Source organism: Microcaecilia unicolor, chromosome 2 (genome assembly GCF_901765095.1).
Source record: "Microcaecilia unicolor chromosome 2, aMicUni1.1, whole genome shotgun sequence".
NCBI classification, from domain to species: Eukaryota; Metazoa; Chordata; class Amphibia; order Gymnophiona; family Siphonopidae; genus Microcaecilia; species Microcaecilia unicolor.
In genome coordinates this window covers 325899405-325923796 of record NC_044032.1, presented here as the reverse complement: position 1 = coordinate 325923796, position 24392 = coordinate 325899405, and the positions used below count along the sequence as shown (strand labels likewise).

Genomic DNA, 24392 nt, shown 5'->3' with positions numbered 1-24392 from the left:
CTGCTGGTGTAGGGCGTTGGCCTTGCAGGCCACTAGGGCCAGCCTCCTCTGAGTCATCACCTGTATAGCACAAGAGTGAGGAATAGTGTTGGTGCAAATAACCCACTTTTGTCTTTCAGCATTCATATACATTGGCATGTCTCCCAACCTGATGACCCAGCAAAGAGATGGTGAGGAGGAATGGAATTGACACGGGTGCGAAAGAGAGAGCCCCACAGGCAGCTGGGTAGAGGTGGTGGATGAGCAGCCAAGAGAAGGACACCACTCACAACGTTGTGGACAAGCTGTTAGTTGTATAATTGTTAAATTGAACAACATTGCAGCATGTGTTGTGTTACTACTGACTTGCTAGACTGCATAGAACTGCTTTATGACCCCCATTACAGGCTCCTTCAGTTGAATGCATGTGGCCCACACTCAGTAGAGCACAGAGGTCACAGGAGGAACTAGGCACAGTTTGTTAATGGGAAAATAGGATGGAGTAGTAGGGAAGGACGGCCCCCAAAGTTCTGCCACAGTAGTAACCTACACACACCCATAGGAGCCAACTGGAAAGTAGTATTGGGGGTGCTAAGCCCAGTGACCAACACTCCTCCCTGCACAGCTACATGATCTTTCCTCAATATTGGGGGTGCTCACACACACACACAGCACCCACCCTGTCTGCTTGGTCCTATAACACACATGACCACTACCACTACTCAAATAGAGCTTACAATTCAATAAATATGGCCACACAGGACAAGTAAGAGGAAACCCAATGACAACGGTAGGGATAGGGAGTAAGGGTAGAGAGCTAGTGAGTAGGGGTTACCAGGTCACAACAGCATCATAAAGGTGGCCTGTTAATATACATAAAGACAGGCCAGAGATACTCCCCCCCCCCCACCTCCCTCCTCCTGCCCCCCACTCCTCACCTCCCTCCCCCTGACCCCAACTTCTATAACACAAGTGTACTGCAGCACAACAGATACCCCAACTGCATAATGAAACACCTACCTGAGTCCTCAGCCTGGCCCGAGGTGTCCAGGGAGCCAATCCCGTGGATGCCCTCCTGGGGTAGGAGGGAGTGCACCATCAGCTCCATGGGCGTGAGGTTGGCAGTGTCATTGCCTGGGGGATTGGCCCCCGCCTTCCTCCGAACATCCCTCCTCAGCTTCCGCCACTTCCTCTTGCAGTCCTCCACGTCTCTCCCAGCATGGAAGTCAGCAATCAGGCTGTCCCGTACTGCCTCCCATTCGCGCTGCTTTGTTGTTGCAGCCAGCCTCTGCCCTGTGGGAGCAAACAGACTCCGGTGCCGCTGTACTATTTCTTGGACCAGGAGCTCCACCTCTGCTTAAACAAAATTACCCTTCCGGGTCGGCGGCATGCGTGGTGGCATTGTACCAATGGGGTTATCGAAAATACGGAGTGGGCGTTTATATAGGCGCCAAGAACGCCCATTGAGACGGGGGAATAGGCGTTTCTGATATGGGCGTTTATTGTTCAATTATACACACAATTCCTAAGCGTGCCCAGCTCAGATAGCGATTAGGAACACATGGTTTTGATTATGAGTAGATAAGTATGGGTGTTGCCACCTGCCTTCCCTTTCTTCATTGCCATTTTACCTGCCATTTCCTGCACTGAAACCTTGCCGGTTGTTCGTAATAATCATTTACAGGATTTTACCCTCACTTATATGAAGGTATGTGTTTAGCAATGTATGCTTGGGTACACCTGTGTATTTAGGGGGTGGGGGAATATTATTGGCCCTCAGCCACCACGCCTTCTGTTTCCTCTCTTCCACATCCCCTGATGCTCCCTTCCTTTCTCCCATTCTCTCTGCCTGGTTGTAGCAGGCAGTGTGTGGGGGCCAAGAATTTAGTACAGTCGGCCCAAATCGAGCACCCCTCGGTAAGGGTCATTTCAATCAGGGAGATGTGCAGCTAATGTTCCAGAAGATAAAAGGCGCACTACACAGTCTTGAAACAGACGTTCATGGTAAGCTCTCATTTGTCTGACACCTCTTCTCTTTGTGCTCATAGTCAAGGAGTGTGCATTCACTGTATGTATGTAGTCTGGAGTCAGATGTTAGGTAGCTCTCTTTTCACCAGGTTCCTGTGCACTGTACTGTGGGGTTGGCAGGTCCTCAGTTGTGTGGGCCAGCTGTTGGAGGTGCTGTATTGGTTCCCGGTAGGTTCCATCTTCCTTGTTTATGTGGTGTACCCCAGTCCCCATTTATGAAGTGGCCACCCATTCTCAAGGTCCATAGGCGGGGGAGGGGAGAATGATGAATGCAATGGATGTGTATAGCACATTATGGAACACCTTCTTAAATTGCTCCATAGGTAGTAGGGAACATGCACATTACATTGTTTTTAATCGGTAGCCTGGACAAAATGATCGAGGTGGCTACAGGTAGTGCCACTGAGGCCTATGACGTGGTGGTGAGGGAGAGGGGTGTGTGTACAGGTACCAACCCAAAGTAACTGGTGGTGGCTAAAGCCTGGTGGCTGCTGTGGCCTAGTGGTTAGAGGACCAGCCTTATAATCATAAGGTTGCTGGTTCAAATCCCACCTAAGGCAAGTCACTTCAGGGACAAAGTTTGACACAAACCCAGAATACTTGAATGTAACACACCTTGATCGACTACTGGAGAAAGTGTGATCACAGCTGCAAATAATGAGCACCATTTTTATTTGTGCCCTTCTCTAACACAAGTATTACATTGCAACTGTGATGAAGTAACCATCCATCTATTGGGTTTCCCATTGTTTCCCTTTTGCTCCTCAGCATTATATACCATAGCTGATGTATTCAATGTGAAAATATGAGCCAGCTGTTTGTAGGTCCTTCTTGGGCCCCCCCCCCCCCCCCCACCACCAATGTGGCTTGTGGGTAAGGATATGTGTCCATCAGACAGCAAACACTGTGTATGTGGTACCTGGAGTTATGTGGAAGTGTGTACCTGGCAGATCACACGTGGTACACTATTAATCTCTTATTGATGGCACTCTGTATTGTGGGTCAGTATGGTGGAGGGGAGGGAGGGAGGGAGGGAGAGAGAGATGCTGGCTGGCCATTTTTATTAATGAACACAAATATCCATCCAGCCTCCCCGGCCCAAGCCCCCTGCACATATGGCCATGCAGGTTGGAATGAACAGGTGGCGTTCTGTATGGCCAACATTCTCAGACATACATCACCTTCTCATTCACACAGCACATTTAATGCTATGCATATTGCTGCCTCCTTCCTCTCAACTCAACAGCACCATTTGGTGATATGTAATGCACAAGGGAGACAAACACACACACACCCCCTGATAGTTATAGTGTAAGAGAAACATTTATATCCCCCCCCACCCCCACCCCTACAAAATAACCCCCAACAATGCCCTCCTCCCCCCCCACAACTCCCCACACAACCCCAACAATTCTCCCCCCCTCCACAGAACCCCCAACATTTCCCTCCCCCCACACACACAACCCCAACAATTCCCTCCCCCACCCACTCCCCACACCCCCAACAGGCCCCCCCCTATTTAAATTAAGGGCGGCCACGCCCTCTGAGCAAGGCCCTCTGTAGCAGGGCAATGAGCAGGCCCAGCAGTACCCTTAGTGGGCCCTGGAGCTGCTCATTGCCCTGCCGTAGGGCTCTCACCTCCTGCAGCAGCTGGTGCTGGCCAACTAGAAGCTGCTGCTGGCCATCTACCAGCTGCTGCAGGAGCCGCACCACTGTTGCAGGGCCAAAGGCTGGAGGTGGGCCAGGGGACATTGAAGATGATGGCCCAGGAGATGGAGGTGGGCCAGGCGATGGCGCTGGCTGAGGCGATGGAGGTGCCTCAGGGGATGGAGATGGCTGAGGGGAGGGAGATGCCTCATATGGAGGTGCAGGTGGGGAGGGGTCCTGATGTATGTCCTCATCCTCATCAATGATGAGGACCCCCTCCGACGAGTCCTCCTCCTCCTCCTCCTGGTGGCCCACCTCCTGGCCTGGCTGCTCCTCCTCCTCCTCCTCCTCATCCAGGTGCCCCTCCTCTTGCTGTTCCTCCTCCTCCTGCTCCTGCTCCTCCTCCTCCTCCTGGAGGTGGTGGCCCTCCTCATCTTCCCGCTCGGCTTCCTGCTGGTGGAGCCCTGTGTATGTAAAAGGAGTGTGATTGAGATCAGTGCATACAACATGGCTTGCATAGTGCAGTAGCTGGGTGGCGTGAGGCAGGGGATGGGGCAGGGTGTGGTAAGGCGTAGCCTATGCCCATGGGGAATGAGCTGCATCAGATGACATGACACAGAACCCTGGACCCTCCTCTGACACACACCACGCAGGACATGTTGCCATACCAAATTCATTGCTGACCAGCATGTTTGCATTGTGAGATGCAACGAGGGGTTGATGGGCAGTTGTTGTATGAGTTATTGGGGGGGGGGGCAGTGGGAAGGGTGTTGAGCACAAATCTTTTATGTGAGTTAGGCCATAACATGCAGTAAAAGTAGGGCCTCAGGCAGCTGTACCAGGACACACTAATCAGCCACCACAGTAAGGGGAATAGTAAAGTGTGGCATATCATTGTCATTCATCTCTGGGGGATGGTCGGACGTTGCAGGCACGCTCATGGGAGAACCCCTGCAACCTGCATCCTTGATCTGGGACAGATATGTTATTACTTACTAGGTGGCTATTAGGCACATGGGAATTGATATTGTACAACACATTTGCATTATTCATGAAATGTATGTAGTAATCTGTACAGGTGTCCTGTTTTTGAATACTTACGGCGAGCCCTGAGGTGCCTTCGCACCGCCCGGATGAGGTCGGGCCTCTCCCGCCTCACACGGCGGAACCGCCTCCTGAGGGACTCGAGGTCCCGGTGGACTCCAAAGCGTCTGTAAGATATAAGTTTGTAGAGCAGGGGTCAGGGGGGTTGGTCCTTTTTGTCCTCTGCACACATTCATTTGCTATTCACATACCAGAGAGAGAGGGTCTACAGTGTTGGGGGGGGGGCCACCTCCATTGGTAGTGAATCATAGGAGCCACCTTTTTAACATTTTGGGGGGGTGGAACCCCCAGTGGAGATGACCCCTCCCTCCATACATATTTTATATTGGGGGTGGGGTGGTCAAGCACCCACAGCAGCCACCGAGTTGGTTCCTATGCAGATGATGCCAGAGAGGTGGGCATGAGGCCAGACAGTACCGTTTGTATACATTATAATGTATGCTTGTTAAACTACTTTATATGTGTTATCATGACCATGTTATAAAGTATGGTATAGGTTTCATTGGTCTCATGCTTCCACTATTCGGATGCGTTGTAACCCACTGGCTGCAAAGAGGGGTTGGAAAATGTGCCCTTCTCATAACTAACAAAATTGTCACATAACACTAATAGAATAGTCACATACCTAACCTAACGAAATACATTCTTGTAGGGATGTGGGAATGGTGGTCGTTTCAATAACATACAAATTATTAGTGACTGTGCATGTTCCTATATTACTCATGATCCTTGCATGGACACTCCAGTTACTGCTGGTAACATTGATGACGGAGTTGTTATATGTGTAGGTACAGGAGGGGAGGGGGGTTGGGCCATAACCTTACCTTTCTAGCCTGTCCCGGATGCGGGACCAGGCTCGCATGGCCTGCAGCCTGGGGGGCAGGTGGTGGTGCTGTACAAAAAGGCGATGGCGGTGCCTTAGGCACAGCCGGACGAGCAGCAAGCTCTCCTGTTCTCCAAAATTCGGCTCTCGCCGTTGTGCCATTTTTCCACGTGTTGGAAAAGAAGTGCCTTATATAGACGACCTTGCGTGAGGGACGTCGTTTCATGCACAGCTCCATATATGGATGACCATTCCATATATGGCCCCTATCAGCACGTGGACGCCCTCGTAAGCATAGACGTCTTTGACGTGCACATGCCTGCACGTGTATGGAACGTGCCTTATATAGATGAGTATGACGCACCCCACCCGACCCTTTTCACATATACACAATATGCATATAGCTGCATGTTCAGTAGGTGTACAGTGCATGCAGATCCGCACATTCAGATGGGCACATATGATGAAAGTATGGGTGGAGCAGCATGATATGTCTGTAGTTGACACATATACACGTTCCTCATATTTTCCCGTACCTGGATGGCCTGAACAACATGTACTGTACTTGCGATACACCTATGTACATTATTTTACACAGCACGTGATTTGGTCGTTTGCACCTGCAATAATCGACCGTGTTAGGGCGCCCAATTTAGTCACGCTTATGCGCTCGTCATTTGATTGTTGTCTTACAGGGATAATCGATTATCGAAAAACGCCCACACTATTTTCCCATTATACATGTCTATTTTTGGGCGTTTTCGTAAGTACGTCCTAATTCGTACTTGGACGATCTTTCCATTATGCCCCTCCATATAAACTAAAAGACACTTTTATATTAGGCTAATATCCTTAATACTGTAGCAAGTTTTAAATTATTGAAAAACTCAAAAACACTAAGATGGAGTCAGCAGTCCAGCAGCGAGAGGGGTGCTATCCAGTCTTTTGCATTGAGTGTCACATGTATGATTATCTCCCAGTTGGTGAGATATCATATGTGTGTGCCCGATGCAAAGAGCTCCTAGCTCTTAGGGAACATGTCCGTTCTCTTGAGGCTAGAGTAGCAGACTTGGTGGAGCTGAGGGAGACAGAGAGGTACATAGAGGAGACCTACAGGGATGTTGTAGAGAAGTCCCACCTCCAGTCTGGTAGCCCTTGTGCTACCCTGGAGGAGGGAGGTCTCCTAGAAGGAGAGCATCACCCTGGAGAAGTAGGAAGTTCTCCTGTAGCCAGGACCTGCCCACCAGGGAATGTACTATCCTCTCGCACCGAGGATATGTCTCCAAGTGGTGCCCGGGAGGGAAAGGTTAGAACAGCTGTTGTAGTTGGTGATTCGATCATTAGGCATATAGATAGCTGGGTGGCTGGTGGACGTAAGGATCGCCTAGTGACTTGCCTGCCTGGTGCGAAGGTGGCGGACCTCACGCATCACCTAGATAGGATTCTAGATAGTGCTGGGGAGGAGTCTGCTGTCTTGGTACATGAGGGTACCAATGACATAGGAAAATGCGGGAGAGAGGTTCTGGAAGCCAAATTTAGGCTCTTAGGTAGAAAGCTCAAATCCAGATCCTCTATGGTAGCATTTTCTGAAATGCCACCTGCTCCACGCGCAGGGCCCAAGAGACAGGCAGAGCTCCGGAGTCTCAATGCGTGGATGAGGCAATGGTGCAGGGAGGAGGGTTTTAGATTTGTTAGGAACTGGGCAACATTCTGGGGAAGGGGGAGCCTATTCCGAAAGGATGGGCTCCACCTTAACCAGGGTGGGACCAGGCTGCTGGCATCAGCTTTTAAAAAGGAGATAGAGCAGCTTTTAAACTAGAAATGGGGGGAAGGCCGACAGTCGCTCAAAAGCGCATGGTTCGGGATACCTCACAAACAGGGAAGATAGGGTTTCTGGATAGTGAGGTTGCGCAACAGACCGTGGTAGGCCAGATGCCCATAAATACAACTAAAGATCAGACAAAAGATGGCAAATCAGTAGTGTCCAGTACTAAGCATCATGCAAATAGGAACAACAAACATACTTTGAAATGTCTATATGCAAATGCTAGGAGTCTAAGAAATAAGATGGGAGAGTTGGAATATATTGCACTAAATGAAAAATTGGATATAATAGGCATTACTGAGACCTGGTGGAAGGAGGATAACCAGTGGGACACTGTCATACCGGGGTACAAAGTATATTGTAGTGATAGGGTGGACCGGACTGGTGGAGGGGTAGCATTGTATATTAACGAGAGCCTTGACTCAGATAGATTACAAATTCAGCAGGACACAAATCACACCCTTGAATCATTGTGGGTTGAAATTCCATGTAGAAAAGGGAAAAGGACGGTGATAGGAGTGTATTACCGTCCGCCTCGCCAGGATGAACAGGTAGACGCAGAAATGATAAAAGAAATCAGAGACGCAAACAAAATGGGCAATGGGTGACTTCAATTATCCAAATATAGACTGGGTAAATGTAACATCAGGACACGCTAGAGAGGTACAATTCCTTGATGAAATCAAGGACAGCTTTATGGAGCAGCTGGTGCAGGAGCCAACGAGAGAAGGAAAAATTCTAGACTTGGTCCTTAGTGGAGCGCATGATCTGGTGAGGGACGTTATGGTACTGGGGCCGCTTGATAACAGTGATCATAATATGATCAGTTTTGATATCAACCTTGAAGTAACTATACACAGGAAGTCAAATACATTAGCGTTTAACTTTAAAAAGGGAGACTATGATAAAATGAGAGGAACGGTAGGAAAAAAGCTTAGGGGGACAACTGAGAGGGTAAAAACTGTACAACAGGCATGGACGCTGTTCAAAAATACCATCCTGGAGGCCCAGGCCAAACATATTCCACAAATTAGAAAAGAAAGACGGAACTCCAATAGACAGCCGGCCTGGTTGAAAAGTGAGGTGAAGGAAGCTATTAGGGCTAAAAGAAATGCCTTCAGAAAATGGAAGAAGGAACCGTCTGAAAATAACAAGAAGCAGCATAAGGAGTGTCAAAGCAAATGCAAGGCGCAGATAAAGAAGGCCAAGAGGGATTACGAAAAAAAGATAGCATTAGAGGCAAAGAAGCATAGTATAAAAAAATTTCGGTATATTAAAAGCAGGAAGCCGGCAAAAGAATCGGTTGGGCCGCTGGATGACCGAGGGGTAAAAGGGGCAATCAAGGAAGACAAAGACGTAGCGGAGAGATTGAATGAATTCTTTGCTTCGGTCTTCACCGAGGAAGATTTGGGTGGGATACCAGTGTCGGAAAAGATATTTCAAGCGGACGAGTCGGAGAAACTTACTGACTTCACGGTAAACCTGGAGGACGTAATGGGGCAGTTCAGCAAACTGAAGAGTAGCAAATCTCCTGGACCAGATGGTATTCATCCTAGTGTACTGATACAGCTGAAAAATGAGCTTGCAGAGCTACTGCTAGTGATATGCAATTTATCCTTAAAATCGAGCGTGGTACCGGAAGATTGGAGGGCAGCCAATGTAACGCCCATTTTTAAAAAAGATTCCAGGGGAGATCCGGGAAATTATAGACTGGTGAGTCTAACGTCGGTACCGGGGAAAATGGTAGAGGCTATTATTAAAAAAAAATTACAGAGCACATCCGAGGACATGGATTACTGAGACCGAGTCAGCACGGCTTTTGTGTGGGGAAATCTTGCCTGACCAATTTACTTCAATTCTTTGAAGGAGTAAACAAACATGTGGACAAAGGGGAGCTGGTTGATATTGTGTATCTGGATTTTCAAAAGGCGTTTGACAAGGTACTTCATGAAAGGCTACAGAGGAAATTGGAGGGTCATGGGATAGGAGGAAAAGTCCTATTGTGGATTAAAAACTGGTTGAAGGATAGGAAACAGAGAGTGGGGTTAAATGGGCAGTATTCACAATGGAGAAGGGTAGTTAGTGGGGTTCCTCAGGGGTCTGTGCTAGGACCGCTGCTTTTTAATATATTTATAAATGATTTAGAGATGGGAGTAACTAGCAAGGTATTTAAATTTGCAGATGACACAAAGTTATTCAAAGTCGTTAACTCGCGACAGGATTGTGAAAAATTACAGAAGGATCTTACGAGACTGGGAGACTGGGCGGCTAAATGGCAGATGACGTTTAATGTGAGCAAGTGCAAGGTGATGCATGTGGGAAAAAAGAACCCGAATTATAGCTACATCATGCAAGGTTCCACGTTAGGAGTTACAGACCAAGAAAGGGATCTGGGTGTCGTCGTCGATAATACACTGAAACCTTCTGCTCAGTGTGCTGCTGCGGCTCGGAAAGCGAATAGAATGTTGGGTATTATTAGGAAAGGTATGGAAAACAGGTGTGAGGATGTTATAATGCCGTTGTATCGCTCCATGGTGCGACCGCACCTTGAGTATTGTGTTCAATTCTGGTCGACGCATCTCAAGAAAGATATAGTGGAATTGGAAAAGGTACAGCGAAGGGCGACTAAAATGATAGCGGGGATGGGACAACTGCCCTATGAAGAAAGACTAAGGAGGTTAGGGCTTTTCAGCTTGGAAAAAAGACGGCTGAGGGGAGACATGATAGAGGTATATAAAATAATGAGTGGAGTGGAACAGGTGGATGTGAAGCGTCTGTTCACGCTTTCCAAAAATACTAGGACTAGGGGGCATGTGATGAAACTACAGTGTAGCAAATTTAGAACAAATCGGAGAAAATTTTTCTTCACCCAACGCATAATTAAACTCTGGAATTCGTTGCCGGAGAATGTTGTGAAGGCGGTTAGCTTTGCAGAGTTTAAAAAGGAGTTAGATAGTTTCCTAAAGGACAAGTCCATAAACCACTACTAAATGGACTTGGGAAAAATCCACAATTCCAGGAATAACATGTATAGAATGTTTGTATGTTTGGGAAGCTTGCCAGGTGCCCTTGGCCTGGATTGGCCGCTGTCGTGGACAGGATGCTGGGCTCGATGGACCCTTGGTCTTTTCCCAGTGTGGCATTACTTATGTACTTATATGTACTTATGTACAGGCTTGGATTTCCTGAATATCTGTCCTCCCTCACAATCCCATACTCACTGGCCCATCTTCTCCGTTTCTTTAAATGACTACCGCCTGGTCTCACCTGGTCCCAAATTAGCACACTTTGCATCTACTAGACATTGAGCTTTCTTCTTTGCAGCCTCCTTCCATTGGAAGTCATTCCATTTGCACATCCATGCAGAACCCTTATTTAAGACCTTTGAAGCAGGTCTAAAGGCTTGGCTCTTCACCCAGGCTTAGGTCACCTGGCATATAGCTGCTTCAGGGCCGGACTCTGTATCTCCATGCCCCCCCCCCCCCCCCCCCCACACACACACATACACACGATTTCTATCCTCCTCCCATTTTGTTCTCCTCCCCTCCTGTATTCTCTCACCTTTCATCACTTCATCATCTCTCTTCTTTCCTCTCAGGTGTGATAATTCCTCTGTATGCTTTTTACTCTTTCCTGTCAAATATTGTAGTTCCTTTTCTGTTTCCTGGTAATTTTTGTTTTATTGTATACTGCCTATATCTGCCAATTAGGCTTGGTGGTATAGCAAATCTCATTCAAGTATAAAACGATAAGAATAATGCTTCTATTTCCAAAGGGAGATGCAAGTAATCTTCACAAAAAATAAAAGATCAATCATTTGTCTACCTACTACTACTACTTGACATTTCTAAAGCGCTACTAGGATTACGCAGCGCTGTACAGTTTAACATAGAAGGACATTCCCTGCTCAAAGGAGCTTACAATCTAAAGGACAAATGTATAGTCAGTCAAATATGGGCAGTCTAGATTTCCTGAAAAGTATAAAGGTTAGGTGCTGAAAGCAACATTGGTGGGCTTTGAGCAAGGATTTGAAGATGGGTAGGGAGGGGGCTTGGCGTAAGGGCTCAGGAAGTTTATTCCAAGCATAGGGTGAGGCGAGGCAGAATGAGCGGAGCCTGGAGTTGGCGGTGGTGGAGAAGGGTAATGAGAGGAGGGATTTGTCCTGTGAGCGGAGGTTACAGGCAGGAATGTAAGGGGAAATGAGGGTAGAGAGGTAATGAGGGGCTGCAGACAGAGTGCATTTGTAGGTAAGAAGGAGAAGCTTGAACTGTATGCGGTATCTGATTGGAAGCCAGTGAAGTGACCTGAGAAGAGGGGTGATATGAGTATATCGGTTCAGGCGGAATATAAGACGTGCAGCAGAGTTCTGAACAGATTGAAGGGGGGATAGATGGCTAAGTGGGAGGCCAGTAAGGAGTAGGTTGCAGTAGTCATGGCAAGAGGTAATGAGAGCATGAACGAGAGTACGGGTGGTGTGCTCAGAGAGGAAAGGGCGAATTTTGCTGATGTTAAAGAGAAAGAAGCGACAGGTCTTGGCTATCTGCTGGATATGCGCAGAGAAGGAGAGGGAGGAGTCGAAGATGACTCCGAGGTTGCGGGAGATGAAACGGGGAGGATGAGGGTGCCGTCAACTAAGATAGAGAGTGGAGGAAGAGGAGAAGTGGGTTTTGGTGGAAAGACGATAAGCTCGGTCTTGGACATGTTCAGTTTCAGGTGGCGGTTGGACATCCATTCAGCAATGTCGGATAAGCAGGCCGATACCTTGGCCTGGGTCTCCGCGGTGATGTCTACCTACAAATGAGCTGTTCAATGCAATGGATGCTGACAGAATATATAATCATATAGGCTTTAATAACATCATGGCAATAGAACAAAAGGACAATAAATGAGGATCATATGGAACGAAAGACCAGCTCTTGCAAATAAAGCCCTCATGACTAGTGCTAAGAAAAATAGAAACCTCAGTGTACCATGGATTGATTATAAGAAAGCTTTTGACAGTGTCCCTCACTCCTGGATAATAAATTGCCTTGAAATGTACAAAATAACTCTAAATTGATCAAGTACATTAACTTCACCATGAAAATGTAGTAAGCCAAACTCCATCTCCAGTTTGAAAATGGACAGTATATCATTCCTAATATCAGGATCCAGTGAGGAATATTTCAGGGACACTGTCACCACTCTTATTTTGTATAACACATAGGGCCAGATTCAGTAAATGGTGCTCAAATTTAGGTCTTACAAAAAAGGGGGGAAAAACCAATTCAGTCGGAGTATATAAACAACATTGCACCACACTAAACTCCAACTTATATATGCAAATATCTCTTTATTATAAATACTTGTGCCTTATACCAGCTATTAACTTTAAACATTAAGACACTCATTCATCACCTTTCAACCACCACTCACCCTATGTACTAGTTACCTAAAATGTCTTTAGAAATTTAAATATCAAACCATTATACATGAAAAAAATTCTGCTTCATCATGTTAGTGAGGCAGACAGTTCATAGCACTCAATAATGTCCACTGCTGTAATGTGCTGTATAAGGACATCCACTGTGTGATCCTTTGTTAGTCAATTATCAGCAGCTGATTAGTTGCTCCTCCTTGGCTTATACACACAGAAATTGTCAGCATTGCTGTTTACAAACATCCACTGTGTGACCTTTTGTTAGTTAATTTTCAGCAGCTGATTACATGGGTCCTCCTTAACTTATAGGAACTGTTGCACACAGGAATTGTCAGTACTGCTGTTTTCATTGTATAGGTTTCACTAGCATCCTGTGAATGGACAAGCCCTCCACAGGGAAATTACAAACAACTTGATTCCCCAATGCTGGACTGCATTACATTTTTCTCTCTTAAATGCTGGACCGCATTTCGCTTCCCTTCTTCAGAGGGACCCACCTGAACATCTACAAACCACAATGTAATACCTATTAACCTCTTACATCATTAGTATAAACAATCTTCATATAGCAAAACCTCACTTACTTTAAATGTTATGCACGATTGCTTGCCTGAATGGTGCTCACACCGGCAAAGGGCTAAGATCCCTCCACAGGAAACACCTACCGTGAGCATACGTCCCCAGGGATAAATAATCAAGTTGCATCCCGCCCCTTGTTTGCTTAAAGACACAGTGTTTCAAATCCATTCAACTTCTAGATAAAGACCATGTGGAGCCACAGTGCCCCACATGAAAATGTAATGTTGTTCAATAGCTAACAAGCTAGCACTGATGTCACCCCCTCTACTTAACTGGGGGAGTTGAACCAATACTACACACCGTAACTGATCTACAGAGTGATTGCATTTATTCCAGTGCTCCACCAGAGGATTCGCTTGTTTATTAAGACTTAGGTTGCTGATATGTTCAGCTAACCTGTTCTTAAGTTGCCTTTTTGTGTGCCCAATGTAATATAAGTCACATGGGCACCTGATGCAATATATTACCCGTTCACTGCTACATGAAGTGATGTTTCTCAACACGAACTGCTTATTAGTATGAGGAACAGGAATCGTACTGGTGTCACAGGAATAACAGCAATAGACACATTTGCCACAAGGGGAATGCCTACCAGTCCCTTTGTGTCTTGTCGGACGTTTTAATAATTCCCCAATATTGGCTTGACGGGCATATGCCACTTTCGGGTGCTCGCTGAACTCAGGGTGAACAGAGAGAACGTGCCAGTATCTGTGGATAATAGAACTAATACTGCTAGCCCTATGAGAAAAGGGAATGACACAAGCCATGGTACCACGGGGAGGTCTCTGACCAGGCTGAAACAACCACGGACGGTGGGCATACAAAGCCCTTTTAAACGCGCCTCTAACTACCTTCATGGGATAACCCCGAGCTAAAAACCTATTCATCATAATTCTCGCCTGACTTTTAAATTCTATAACAGAGGAACAGAGATGTCGTAATCTTAAAAATTGACTGACAGGAACACCCCTCTTCAGAGCCCCATGATGGAAACTCTGATAATGCAGAAGGGTGTTCCTGTCAGTAGGCTTACAGAAAATAGTAGTAACAAATCTCCCCTCCAGGGTTCTACTAATTTTGACATCCAAAAAATCAAGTTCTGACTGATCAATCCTAAAGGTAAATTTAATGTGCTCATCCACTGTGTTCAAAAACCCAATGAAGGAGTGAAGTTTGTTTAAGGGACGCGCCAAAATAAGATGATATCGTCAATGTATCTCAGCCACATGACTACATGTTTATATCAAGCAGATTGTATAATTATACTACAGCAAGAGGCCCTCACTGGATGCCCACCGGAAGGGTGGAAGGCCAGATTTTAGGACTCAGGCTGTAAAAATACCAGCTAGGTTTAAAAATCTATGACTGGCTGAGCAAGGACTTGCATTTCCTGTAAGTTAATATGTGTCCCCGCTTGGGATCCATCCACTGGAATAGTGGTGGGTCAATTTACATACCTTAAACAGCCTAAACTGCTAAAAAGTACTGAAATGATTTAATATTTGAGAATCTGCAAAAAGCAGGTCTGAACAATGAGTCCTGCCACAAATTGGTACAATTTTTAATTCAAATATAGCACCTGTAATGAAAGATCAGATGAATAAAATGGAGCTTATTAGTTTTGGTATACAATGATACAGAGGTAATACAGAGTTCATGAAAGGTATGAAAAGTATGAAAAGTATTGCAGCCGGAAGATGTGAAACTGTTATCTCAACGCTTCCCAAAACATGTTGATAATTAGCAGTAGCTGAGAACGGAAGGAGGTGGGTACATCAGATAGCAGATCGCGTGGGAAAGTATGATCTCAGAAAGTGAGAAAGATTAGGAGCAAGGTTTCTCACCATTCACTTCTATGGAGAGGATAGAGTATAAAAGATGGCAGATTTTGGCTTAGTTTGAGAGTCTTCTCCAAAGCTTCTGTCAGACGGCGAAGCCCTGTGCGGATGAAACCAGAATCTGATGTCTGTATTTGTATCAACTTGAAGACCTGTGTTTGGGTAAGAAATAAAATGTACCTATCTATCTAAACCTATCTCTGTCTCTATTTTTATTGATTCTATCTTCTCTTTACCTAACATTTAGCCTAAGGTAGATCACATACAAGTGACACTCAGTTTTGGACAGAAAGCAGTAGTTATGGGAATTAGTTTTCAATTACGGCTCCTAATGCCACCCCAGAACAGACCCCCTTATGATTGGGTGACAATGGAGGTTAGAGAAACTATACAGAACCTGATATATGAACTAAGTACCTTTAGTCCCCCATGTGACGGAGTCAGAAAGAGGTCTATAAGAGGGGAGATTAAAAACAAGATGTATACACGTGCTCATTCTCAAATTGGGTCATGTACAGACAAGCCAATGAGGGTGCTACAGTCGCCCCCATGGCAACACCTTGTGTCTGTACATAGAACCGATCGTTAAATTCAAAATAATTATGACAGATCACAAATGTCATCAACTTTTTTAAAACCTCAATCTTGGGAATGGGCACTTGCATCTCAGCAAAATGGTGACATGCTAATTGTATTGCCTTGTCCTGGGGGACATTAGTATAGAGAGCGGCGATATCCAAACCCACCATAAAAAAAATCTTCTCTCTGCGGCTCCATGTCCTCAAGCAGCTGGATAAAGTGCATAGAGTCCCATACATAGGATTCCGCCTTTTTTACTAAGGGATTCAACAACATGTCCAAGTACTTAGATACTGGTTCGAGAACTGAATCTCAAGTAGAAACTATCGGCTGACCAGGGGGGTCCACAAGAGACTTGTGGACTTTTGGGACAAAATATATAGGGTACCTTCGGACAAGGATGACAAAGTTGACGTTGTTCATTTCTTGTCAATAAGCCATCGAGTACTGCTTTATTAACACAGTTCTCTATTTCTCTCTGTAGCCATGTTGTAGGATCACTATCTATAGGCTTATAATATTGAATTTGTTGCAATTGTTTCAAACCCTCTTGAATATATTTGCCCCTGTCCATAATCACTGTGGACCCACCCTTGTCAGCTCGCTGAATAATGATATGTTCATTATTAGCCAGGTCAGTAATACTCTGACACTGGTCAATGGGCATATTGTTGCTTTCCCTAATATGTTGAGTTTCCAACCTATCTACTGCTGCGAGTACCAGTTTTTGATAGGCCACAATAGAGGAGTCAACCGGACCCGGCGGAACCCAGCGAGACCTGGGACCAGGTCGAGATAACACCACCCTATTCTCATCTTCCTGAGTGGGATTCCCAAAATGCAACCGCAATCTAAGATCTCGAAAAAATCAATACAACCCCCACCTGGTTTCAAAAGCATCATACCTGTTAGAGGGTACGAAGGACAAGCCCTTGGCCAGGGCCTCCTGGACCATGGTCAATGTGTCATTAGATATGTTAATGATGTTACTTACTTCTTGAGTATTCCTTTGGGTTTGATAGTTTTGCCTGTTTCCTTGGGTTCGTTGGATGCCCCGGGCCAAGGAGGAGCAACTAATCAGCTGCTGAAAATTGACTAACAAAGGATCACACAGTGGATGTCGTTATACAGCACATTACAGCAGTGGACATTATTGAGTGCTATGAACTGTCTGCCTCACTAACGTGATGAAGCAGAATTTTTTTCATGTATAATGGCTTGATATTTAAATTTCTAAAGACATTTTAGATAACTAGTACATAGGGTGAGTGGTGGTTGAAAGGTGATGAATGAGTGTCTTAATGTTTAAAGTTAATAGCTGGTATAAGGCACAAGTATTTATAATAGAGATATTTGCATATATAAGTTGGAGTTTAGTGTGGCTCAAATTTAGGTGCCAGGAAAATCCACGCTAAGCTTGCTGTTTGTAGATGACTTGAAGATCTATAGTTCCAGTGATTAACATTTGGCAGATCACCTCAGTATAGTAAAAAGAAACCTTTCAGATGACATCAGGATGACTTTTGGTCTGGATAAATGTGATAAAGCAACATTCCTAGGCGGAAAAGGGCCTCATAGAAATAGATTATCTATCTATCTATCTATCTATCTATCTATCTATCTATCTATCTATCTTTTATTCTACCTCAACAGATCCAAACATGCAAAAAGTTCTGAAGTATGTGGGCAAGTGTCCAGAATCTAGCTTTATCATTAAAGTTGGGAAAAGGAATGAGTAAAAATCCACCTTATAAGTATATGAGCAGAACCAACAGAATATGCATAGCATGAGAAGAATGGAATCAACAGAATATGCAAAGCAGGAGAAAAAGCTCTTTAAAGAAGTTGATCAAATATGGAAAAATAACTTGCAAATGCACAGATAAAGTGGGAAATATAAAGCATTACTCCAGGAACATATGGTTTCTACATAAGTATAGTATATGGCAATACTTATGTAGGAACCATATGTAGATAAAACCTGGACATATGAATGGTTAAGAAGACAGCTGAAATCTAAGGATGAGAGATTAATAGTTGCAGCTCAAGGCAGTGGATTGCAGACAAGATGGTTCATGGTGCGCATAGAAAAAACTAGTACAACCGACATTTGTAAATTCTGGAAATGATTACTCGTCTCATAGCTGGCTGTGAAGTGCTGATGACAGAAAATTTATATACATAAAGGCACAAGAAGGTGGAACGCCTTAGTCATTGGAAACTCTGAAAATATTAGAACATCATTGTACCAGAAAAACATTGGGATTGTGACCCTAAGGGGCCCTTTTAGTAAGCGGCAGAAAACCCAACGTGGGCTTACTACGTGCCAATCTGGAACTACCACTGGCCCAATGCAAGCACTAGTGGTAATGCAAGCACCAGTGGTAATTCCACCCCCAAGGGGTTACCACCGGGTCAGTGCAGGATCCCCTACTGCCACCTCAGTGGGTGGTGGTAAGTGGTCCCCCCTGCATGGCCACGCGATAAGTTCAATCTTTTCACATGGCCATTTCTGTTTTTCAGCCTTTTTACAAACTGCAGTAAAAAGGGCCTTAGCGCACCACTGCTAGCACAAGGCCCTTTTTACTGCAGCTTAGTAAAAGGGCCCCTAAGAGAGTTGTGGAAAACAAAGAGGTTATGTCCACTTGGGATATGCCCATCCTGACATATAAACAGTTGGATGCAAGAAAACCAGACATAGTGGTAAAGGAGAAAAACAGCAGAATGGTACTAATCATAGAGGTGTCAGATCCAAGTAATAATTACATAAGTACATAAGTAATGCCATACTGGGAAAGACCAAAGGTCCATCAAGCCCAGCATCCTGTTTCCAACAGTGGCCAATCCAGGTCACAAATACCTGACAAGATCCCCAAAAAGTACAAAACATTTTATACTGCTTATTCCAGAAATAGTGGATTTTCCCCAAGTCCATTTAATAATGGCCTATGGACTTTTCCTTTAGGAAGCCGTCCAAACCTTTTTAAAACTCTGCTAAGCTAACCGCCTTTTCCACATTCTCTGGCAATGAATTCCAGAGTTTAATTACACGTTGAGTGAAGAAAGCGAAGATACTTACCTGTAGCAGGTATTCTCCAAGGACAGCAGAATGATTGTTCTCACACTTGGGTTGACGTCCACGTCGGCCCAGGAACGGAAGTTTTGCTAAGAAAATCTCAAAACTTTTCCAGAGTCTTCTGGCGCATGAGCAGCGTGAACCGGTTTCCCGCCCGTCGCATGAGTAAGGACCTCAGTATAGTCCAGAAGCAAGAGGAGAACAATAAACAACTCCATAAGGGGAGGAGGGCGGGTTTGTGAGAACAATCAGCCTGCTGTCCTCGAAGAATACCTGCTACAGGTAAGTATCTTCACTTTCTCTGAAGATAAGCAAGCTGCTTGTTCTCACACTTGGGGTATCCATAGCTACCAGGCTCACTCAAAACAATGAACATTGGTTAATTGGGCTTCGCAACGGCGAGGACATAACAGAGATTGACCTGAAAAGAAACACAACTAAGTGAGAGTGCAGCCTGGAACAGAACATAAATGGGCCTAGGAGGGTGGAGTTGGATTCAAAACCCCGAACAGATTCTGCAGCATCGACTGCCCAAACCGACTGTCGCATCGGGTATCCTGCTGGAGGCAGTAGTGAGATGTGAATGTCTGGACTGATGACCACGTTGCAGCCTTGCAAATCTCCTCAATGGAGGCTGACTTTAAGTGAGCCACTGACGCAGCCATGGCTCTAACATTATGAGCCAGGACATGGCCCTCCAGAGTCAGCCCAGCTTGGGCATAAGTGAAGGATATGCAGTCTGCTAACCAACTGGAGATTGTGCGTTTTCCGATGGCAACTCCCCTCCTGTTGGGATCAAAAGAGACAAACAACTGGGTGGACTGTCTAAAGGGCTTCGTCCGCTCCACGTAAAAGACCAATGCTCTCTTACAGTCCAAGGTGTGCAACTTGTCTTCACCAGCGCGGGTATGTGGATGGGGAAAAAATGTTGGCAAGACAATTGATTGGTTCAGATGGAACTCTGACACCACCTTCGTCAAGAATTTAGGGTGAGTGCGGAGGACTACTCTGTTATGATGAAACTTGATATCAGGTGCATGCACTACCAGGGCTTGGAGCTCACTGACTCTACGAGCTGAAGTAACAGCCACCAAGAAAATGACCTTCCAGGTCAAGTACTTCAGATGGCAGGAATTCAGTGGCTCAAAAGGAACGTTCATCATCTGGGTGAGAACGACGTTGAGATCCCATGACACTGGTGGAAGTTTGACAGGGGCTTTGACAACTAAAGGCTGTCCAGAGATAGGCTTACCCTCTACACGTTGATGATAAGCACTAATTGCACTAAGGTGAACTCTTATGGAGTTGGTCTTGAGACCAGACTCTGATAAGTGTAGAAGGTATTCAAGCAGGGTCCGTGCAGGACAAGAAAAAGGATCTAGGGCCTTGCTGTAACACCAGACGGCAAACCTCCTCTATTTGAAAAAATAACTCTTTTTCGTGGAATCTTTCCTGGAAGCAAGCAAGACTCGGGAGACACCCTCTGAAAGACCTAAAGAGGCAATTTCTAAGCTCTCAACATCCAGGCCATGAGAGCCAGAGACTGGAGGTTGGGATGTAGAAGCGACCCCTTGTTCTGGGTGATGAGGGTCAGAAAACACTCCAATCTCCACGGTTCGTCGGAGGACAACTCCAGAAGAAGAGGGAACCAGATCTGACGAGACTAGAAGGGAGCAACCAGGATCATTGTTCCATGGTCTTGCTTGAGTTTCAGCAAAGTCTTCCCTACTAGAGGTATGGGAGGATGCGCATACAGAAGGCCTGTCCCCCAATACAGGAGAAAGGCATCTGACGCTAGTCTGTCGTGGGCCTGAAGTCTGGAACAGAATTGAGGGACCTTGTGATTGATCTGAGTGGCAAAAAGATCCACCGACGGGGTGCCCCACGCTCGGAAGATCTTGTGGACAACGCCCATGTTTAGCGACCACTCGTGAGGTTGCATTTTCCTGCTGAACCTGTTGTTTACGCCTGCCAGATATGTGGCTTGGAGAAACATGCCATGACGGTGCGCCCAAAGCCACATCCGGATGGCTTTCTGACGCAGAGGGCGAGATCCAGTGCCCCCCTGCTTGTTGGTGTAGTACATGGCAACCTGATTGTCTGTCTGAATTAGAATGATTTGGTTGGACAGCCGATCTCTGAAAGCCTTGAGAGCATTCCAGATTGCTCATAATTCCAGAAGGTTGATCTGAAGACGGAAAGGGAAGGGAAATGGGACTTGATATACCGCCTTTCTGTGGTATTTTGCAACTACATTCAAAGTGGTTTACATATATACAGGTACTTATTTTGTACCTGGGGCAATGGAGAGTTAAGTGACGTGCCCACAGTCACAAGGAGCTGCAGTGGGAATTGAACCCAGTTCCCCAGGATCAAAGTCCGCTGCACTAGCCACTAAGCTACTCCAAGCTCCCATCTACATGAACTCCCCACCCTAGGAGGGATTCATCCGTCGTCAACACATTTTGTGGTTGAGGAATTTGGAAAGGACATCCCAAGGTCAAATTGGATCGAATGGTCCACCACTGAAGGGAACTGCAAAAGTCGATGGAGAGATGGATCACATCCTCTAGATCCCCTATGGCCTGACACCACTGGGAAGCTAGGGTCCATTGAGCTGATCTCATATGTAGACGTACCATGGGAGTTACATGAACTGTGGAGGCCATATGTCCTAAGAGTCTCAACATCTGCCCAGCTGTGATCTGTTGAGACACTCGAGCCATGGACACAAGGGCCAGGAGATTGTCCGCCCTTGCCTGGGAAGATAAGCTCGAGACGTCCGTGTGTCCAATAGAACTCCAATGAACTCCAATTTTTGAACCTTGACAAGATGGGACTTGGGATAATTGATCACAAACCCCAGTAGCTCTAGCACTCGAATAGTTATCCGCATGGACTGTAGAGCGCCTGCCTCCGAGGTGCTCTTCACCAGCCAGTCGTCAAGATAAGGGAACACATGCACTCCCAGTCTGCGTAGCGATGCTGCGACAACTGCCAGGCACTTTGTGAAAACCCTGGGCGCAGACGCGATACCAAAGGGCAGTGCACAGTACTGAAAGTGCCGGGTTCCCAACCGAAATCGAAGATACTTCCTGTGAGCTGGGAGTATCTAGATGTGGATATAGGCATCCTTTAAGTCCAGAGAGCATAGCCAATCGTTTTCCTGAATCATGGGAAGAAGGGTGCCCAGGGAAACCATCCTGAACTTTTCTCGGACTAGGAATTTGTTCAGGGCCCTTAGGTCTAGGATGGGACGCACTGGCCTTTAGAAGGGCGGAGAGTTCCTCTGCAAGTACCTGCTTGTGCTGGGAGCTGTAAGAATGAACTCCCAATGGACATTTTGGAGGCTTGGATTTCAGATTGAGAGTGTATCCTAACTGGACAATTTGAAGAACCCACCGGTCGGAGGTTATGAGGCCACCTTTGGTGAAAAAATATTAACCTCCCCCCAACCGGTAAGTCATCCGGAACAGACACTTGTACTGTAGCTATGCTGCACTGGAGCCAGTCAAAAGCCCGTCCCTTGCTTTTGCTGGGGAGCTGCACAGGCCTTATGCATACGCTGTTGACAAGAACGAGCACGCTGGGAATGAACCTGGGTAGGCTGCCGAGAAGCAGGAGTGTACCTACACCTATTATAGGAATAGGGAGCACTCCTCTTCCCTCCAAAAAAACCTCCTAGATGAGGAGGTGGTAGCAGAAGACGTCCGGCGGGAGAGAGAATCCATAGCATCATTGTGCTTTTTGATCTGATCGACCACATCCTCTACTTTTTCACCAAAAAGGTTATCCCCCCCGGCAAGGAACATCTGCCATCCGCTGCTGGATCTTATGATCCAGGTCAGAGACACGCAGGCATGAGAGTCTGCGCATCACTATACCTTGAGCAGCAATTCTGGATGTCACATCAATAGTGTCCTAAGTACCCCTGGCCAGGAATTTTTGACACACCTTCTGCTGCCTGTCCACCTGGTGAAAAGGTTTGGCCAGCTCCGGAGGAAGCGCTTTGACCAAACTAGACAGCTGCCTCACCGAGTTCTGCAAGTGGATGCTCGTGTAGAGCTGGTATGTCTGAATCTTGGCTGCAAGCATAGCGGTCTGATACGTCTTTCTCCCAAAAGAATCCAAGCTTCTAGACTCTCTGCCTGGGGGCACCTAGGCATAGTCCCTAGTACTCTTGGTTCTCTTGAGAGCAGAATCCACCACCATAGAATCATGAGGTAACTGAGACTTCACCATTACCGGCTCTCCGTGTACTCTGTACTGGAACTCATCTTTTTTGGGGACCACTGGATTAGAGAGGGAATGACCAGTTTTGCATAAAAACTTCCCTGAGTGTGTTATGTGAGGGAGCCGTTGCAACCTTAGTAGGTGGAGAAGGATAATCCAAGACCTCGAGCATCTCGGCCCTGGCCTCATCCACAACCTCCATAGGGAAGAGAATATCCTTAGACATTTCCCGGACAAAGGAGGAAAAAGGAAGACTCTCAGGCGGGAGACATTCTTCTCTCAATAGGCGGAGTAGGATCAGGGGGGACCCCATAGGACTCTTCTTCAGAAAGTATCTGGGATCTTCCTTTTCCCCCCACGAATGCTCATCCTGAGTATGTAAGCCCACAGGGGTGCTCTCAGGTGTGCAGCAGCCCTCTAGTGGCTCCTGCCTAGCCTCACCAGCCCTTTGCTTCAAGAAACAACCTTCAAACAAGACTCCTCTGTAACGCCGGTGACTCTGGCCTCTATGTTTGGGCCTCCTCTTTCCCTCAGGGTGACCTCTCCATTAACCTCCAGGCCTGGACCTGCCTCCCCGCTGTATCTCCTGGTAACCGACCCCCTTACCAGTTCTTCTGGTGGGGCCCCCGGGTCACCCTTCTCTGGAAGATAGCACGGATTCATCTGCTTTCAGAAATATGCAAATTAGCTGAGTAAATGTAAATTCCATTTATTAGAGCTAGGCTTCAGTCTTGTGGGAACCTTTCTTTCCAACTATTATTCATTTACTACCAATTCACTCCCTGAGCCCATTTACAGTGGGACACCTGGGTCTCAGGGTATAACAGCCACCACCCCTGGATAGGACCTTCTTTACTCTCCTTAACTTTACGGTCCTATCCTCCACCCCACGGCTGTTTGTTCATTTTAAACCTTTCACAGTTCCAACCTCAATATTTTAGGGACTTCTAACCCCAGGCTTTGCAGCCTGCTTCACTCAGTACCCGGGACACCCAGGCCTCCCCCCCCCCCCCCCCCCCGAACACACAGTTCCTGCCCGTACCTGGGACACCCAATCCTGGACCCACAGTCCTTCCTTCTCAGCACTTGGGACACCCAGTCCTGGACCCACAGTCCTTCCTCCTCAGCACCTGGGACACAGTCCAGGCTTCAAGCCTCCAGGCTCCCATCTCCCCTCCCTCAGGCAAAACTCCCTCCTCCACTGAGAGGAGGCTATTTATGAGATGTCCAATAAACCTCCCCACCTCCTGAGACCTTGCCCC

General features: G+C 46.5%; 1 protein-coding gene across 1 annotated transcript in view; it reads left to right on the top strand.

The window, feature by feature from the left end:
* The window catches only part of DNAH6 (dynein axonemal heavy chain 6), a 2906060-nt gene that overhangs the window by 2109374 nt on the left and 772294 nt on the right, over positions 1-24392 (top strand). The gene's annotated exons all lie outside the window — the stretch shown is intronic.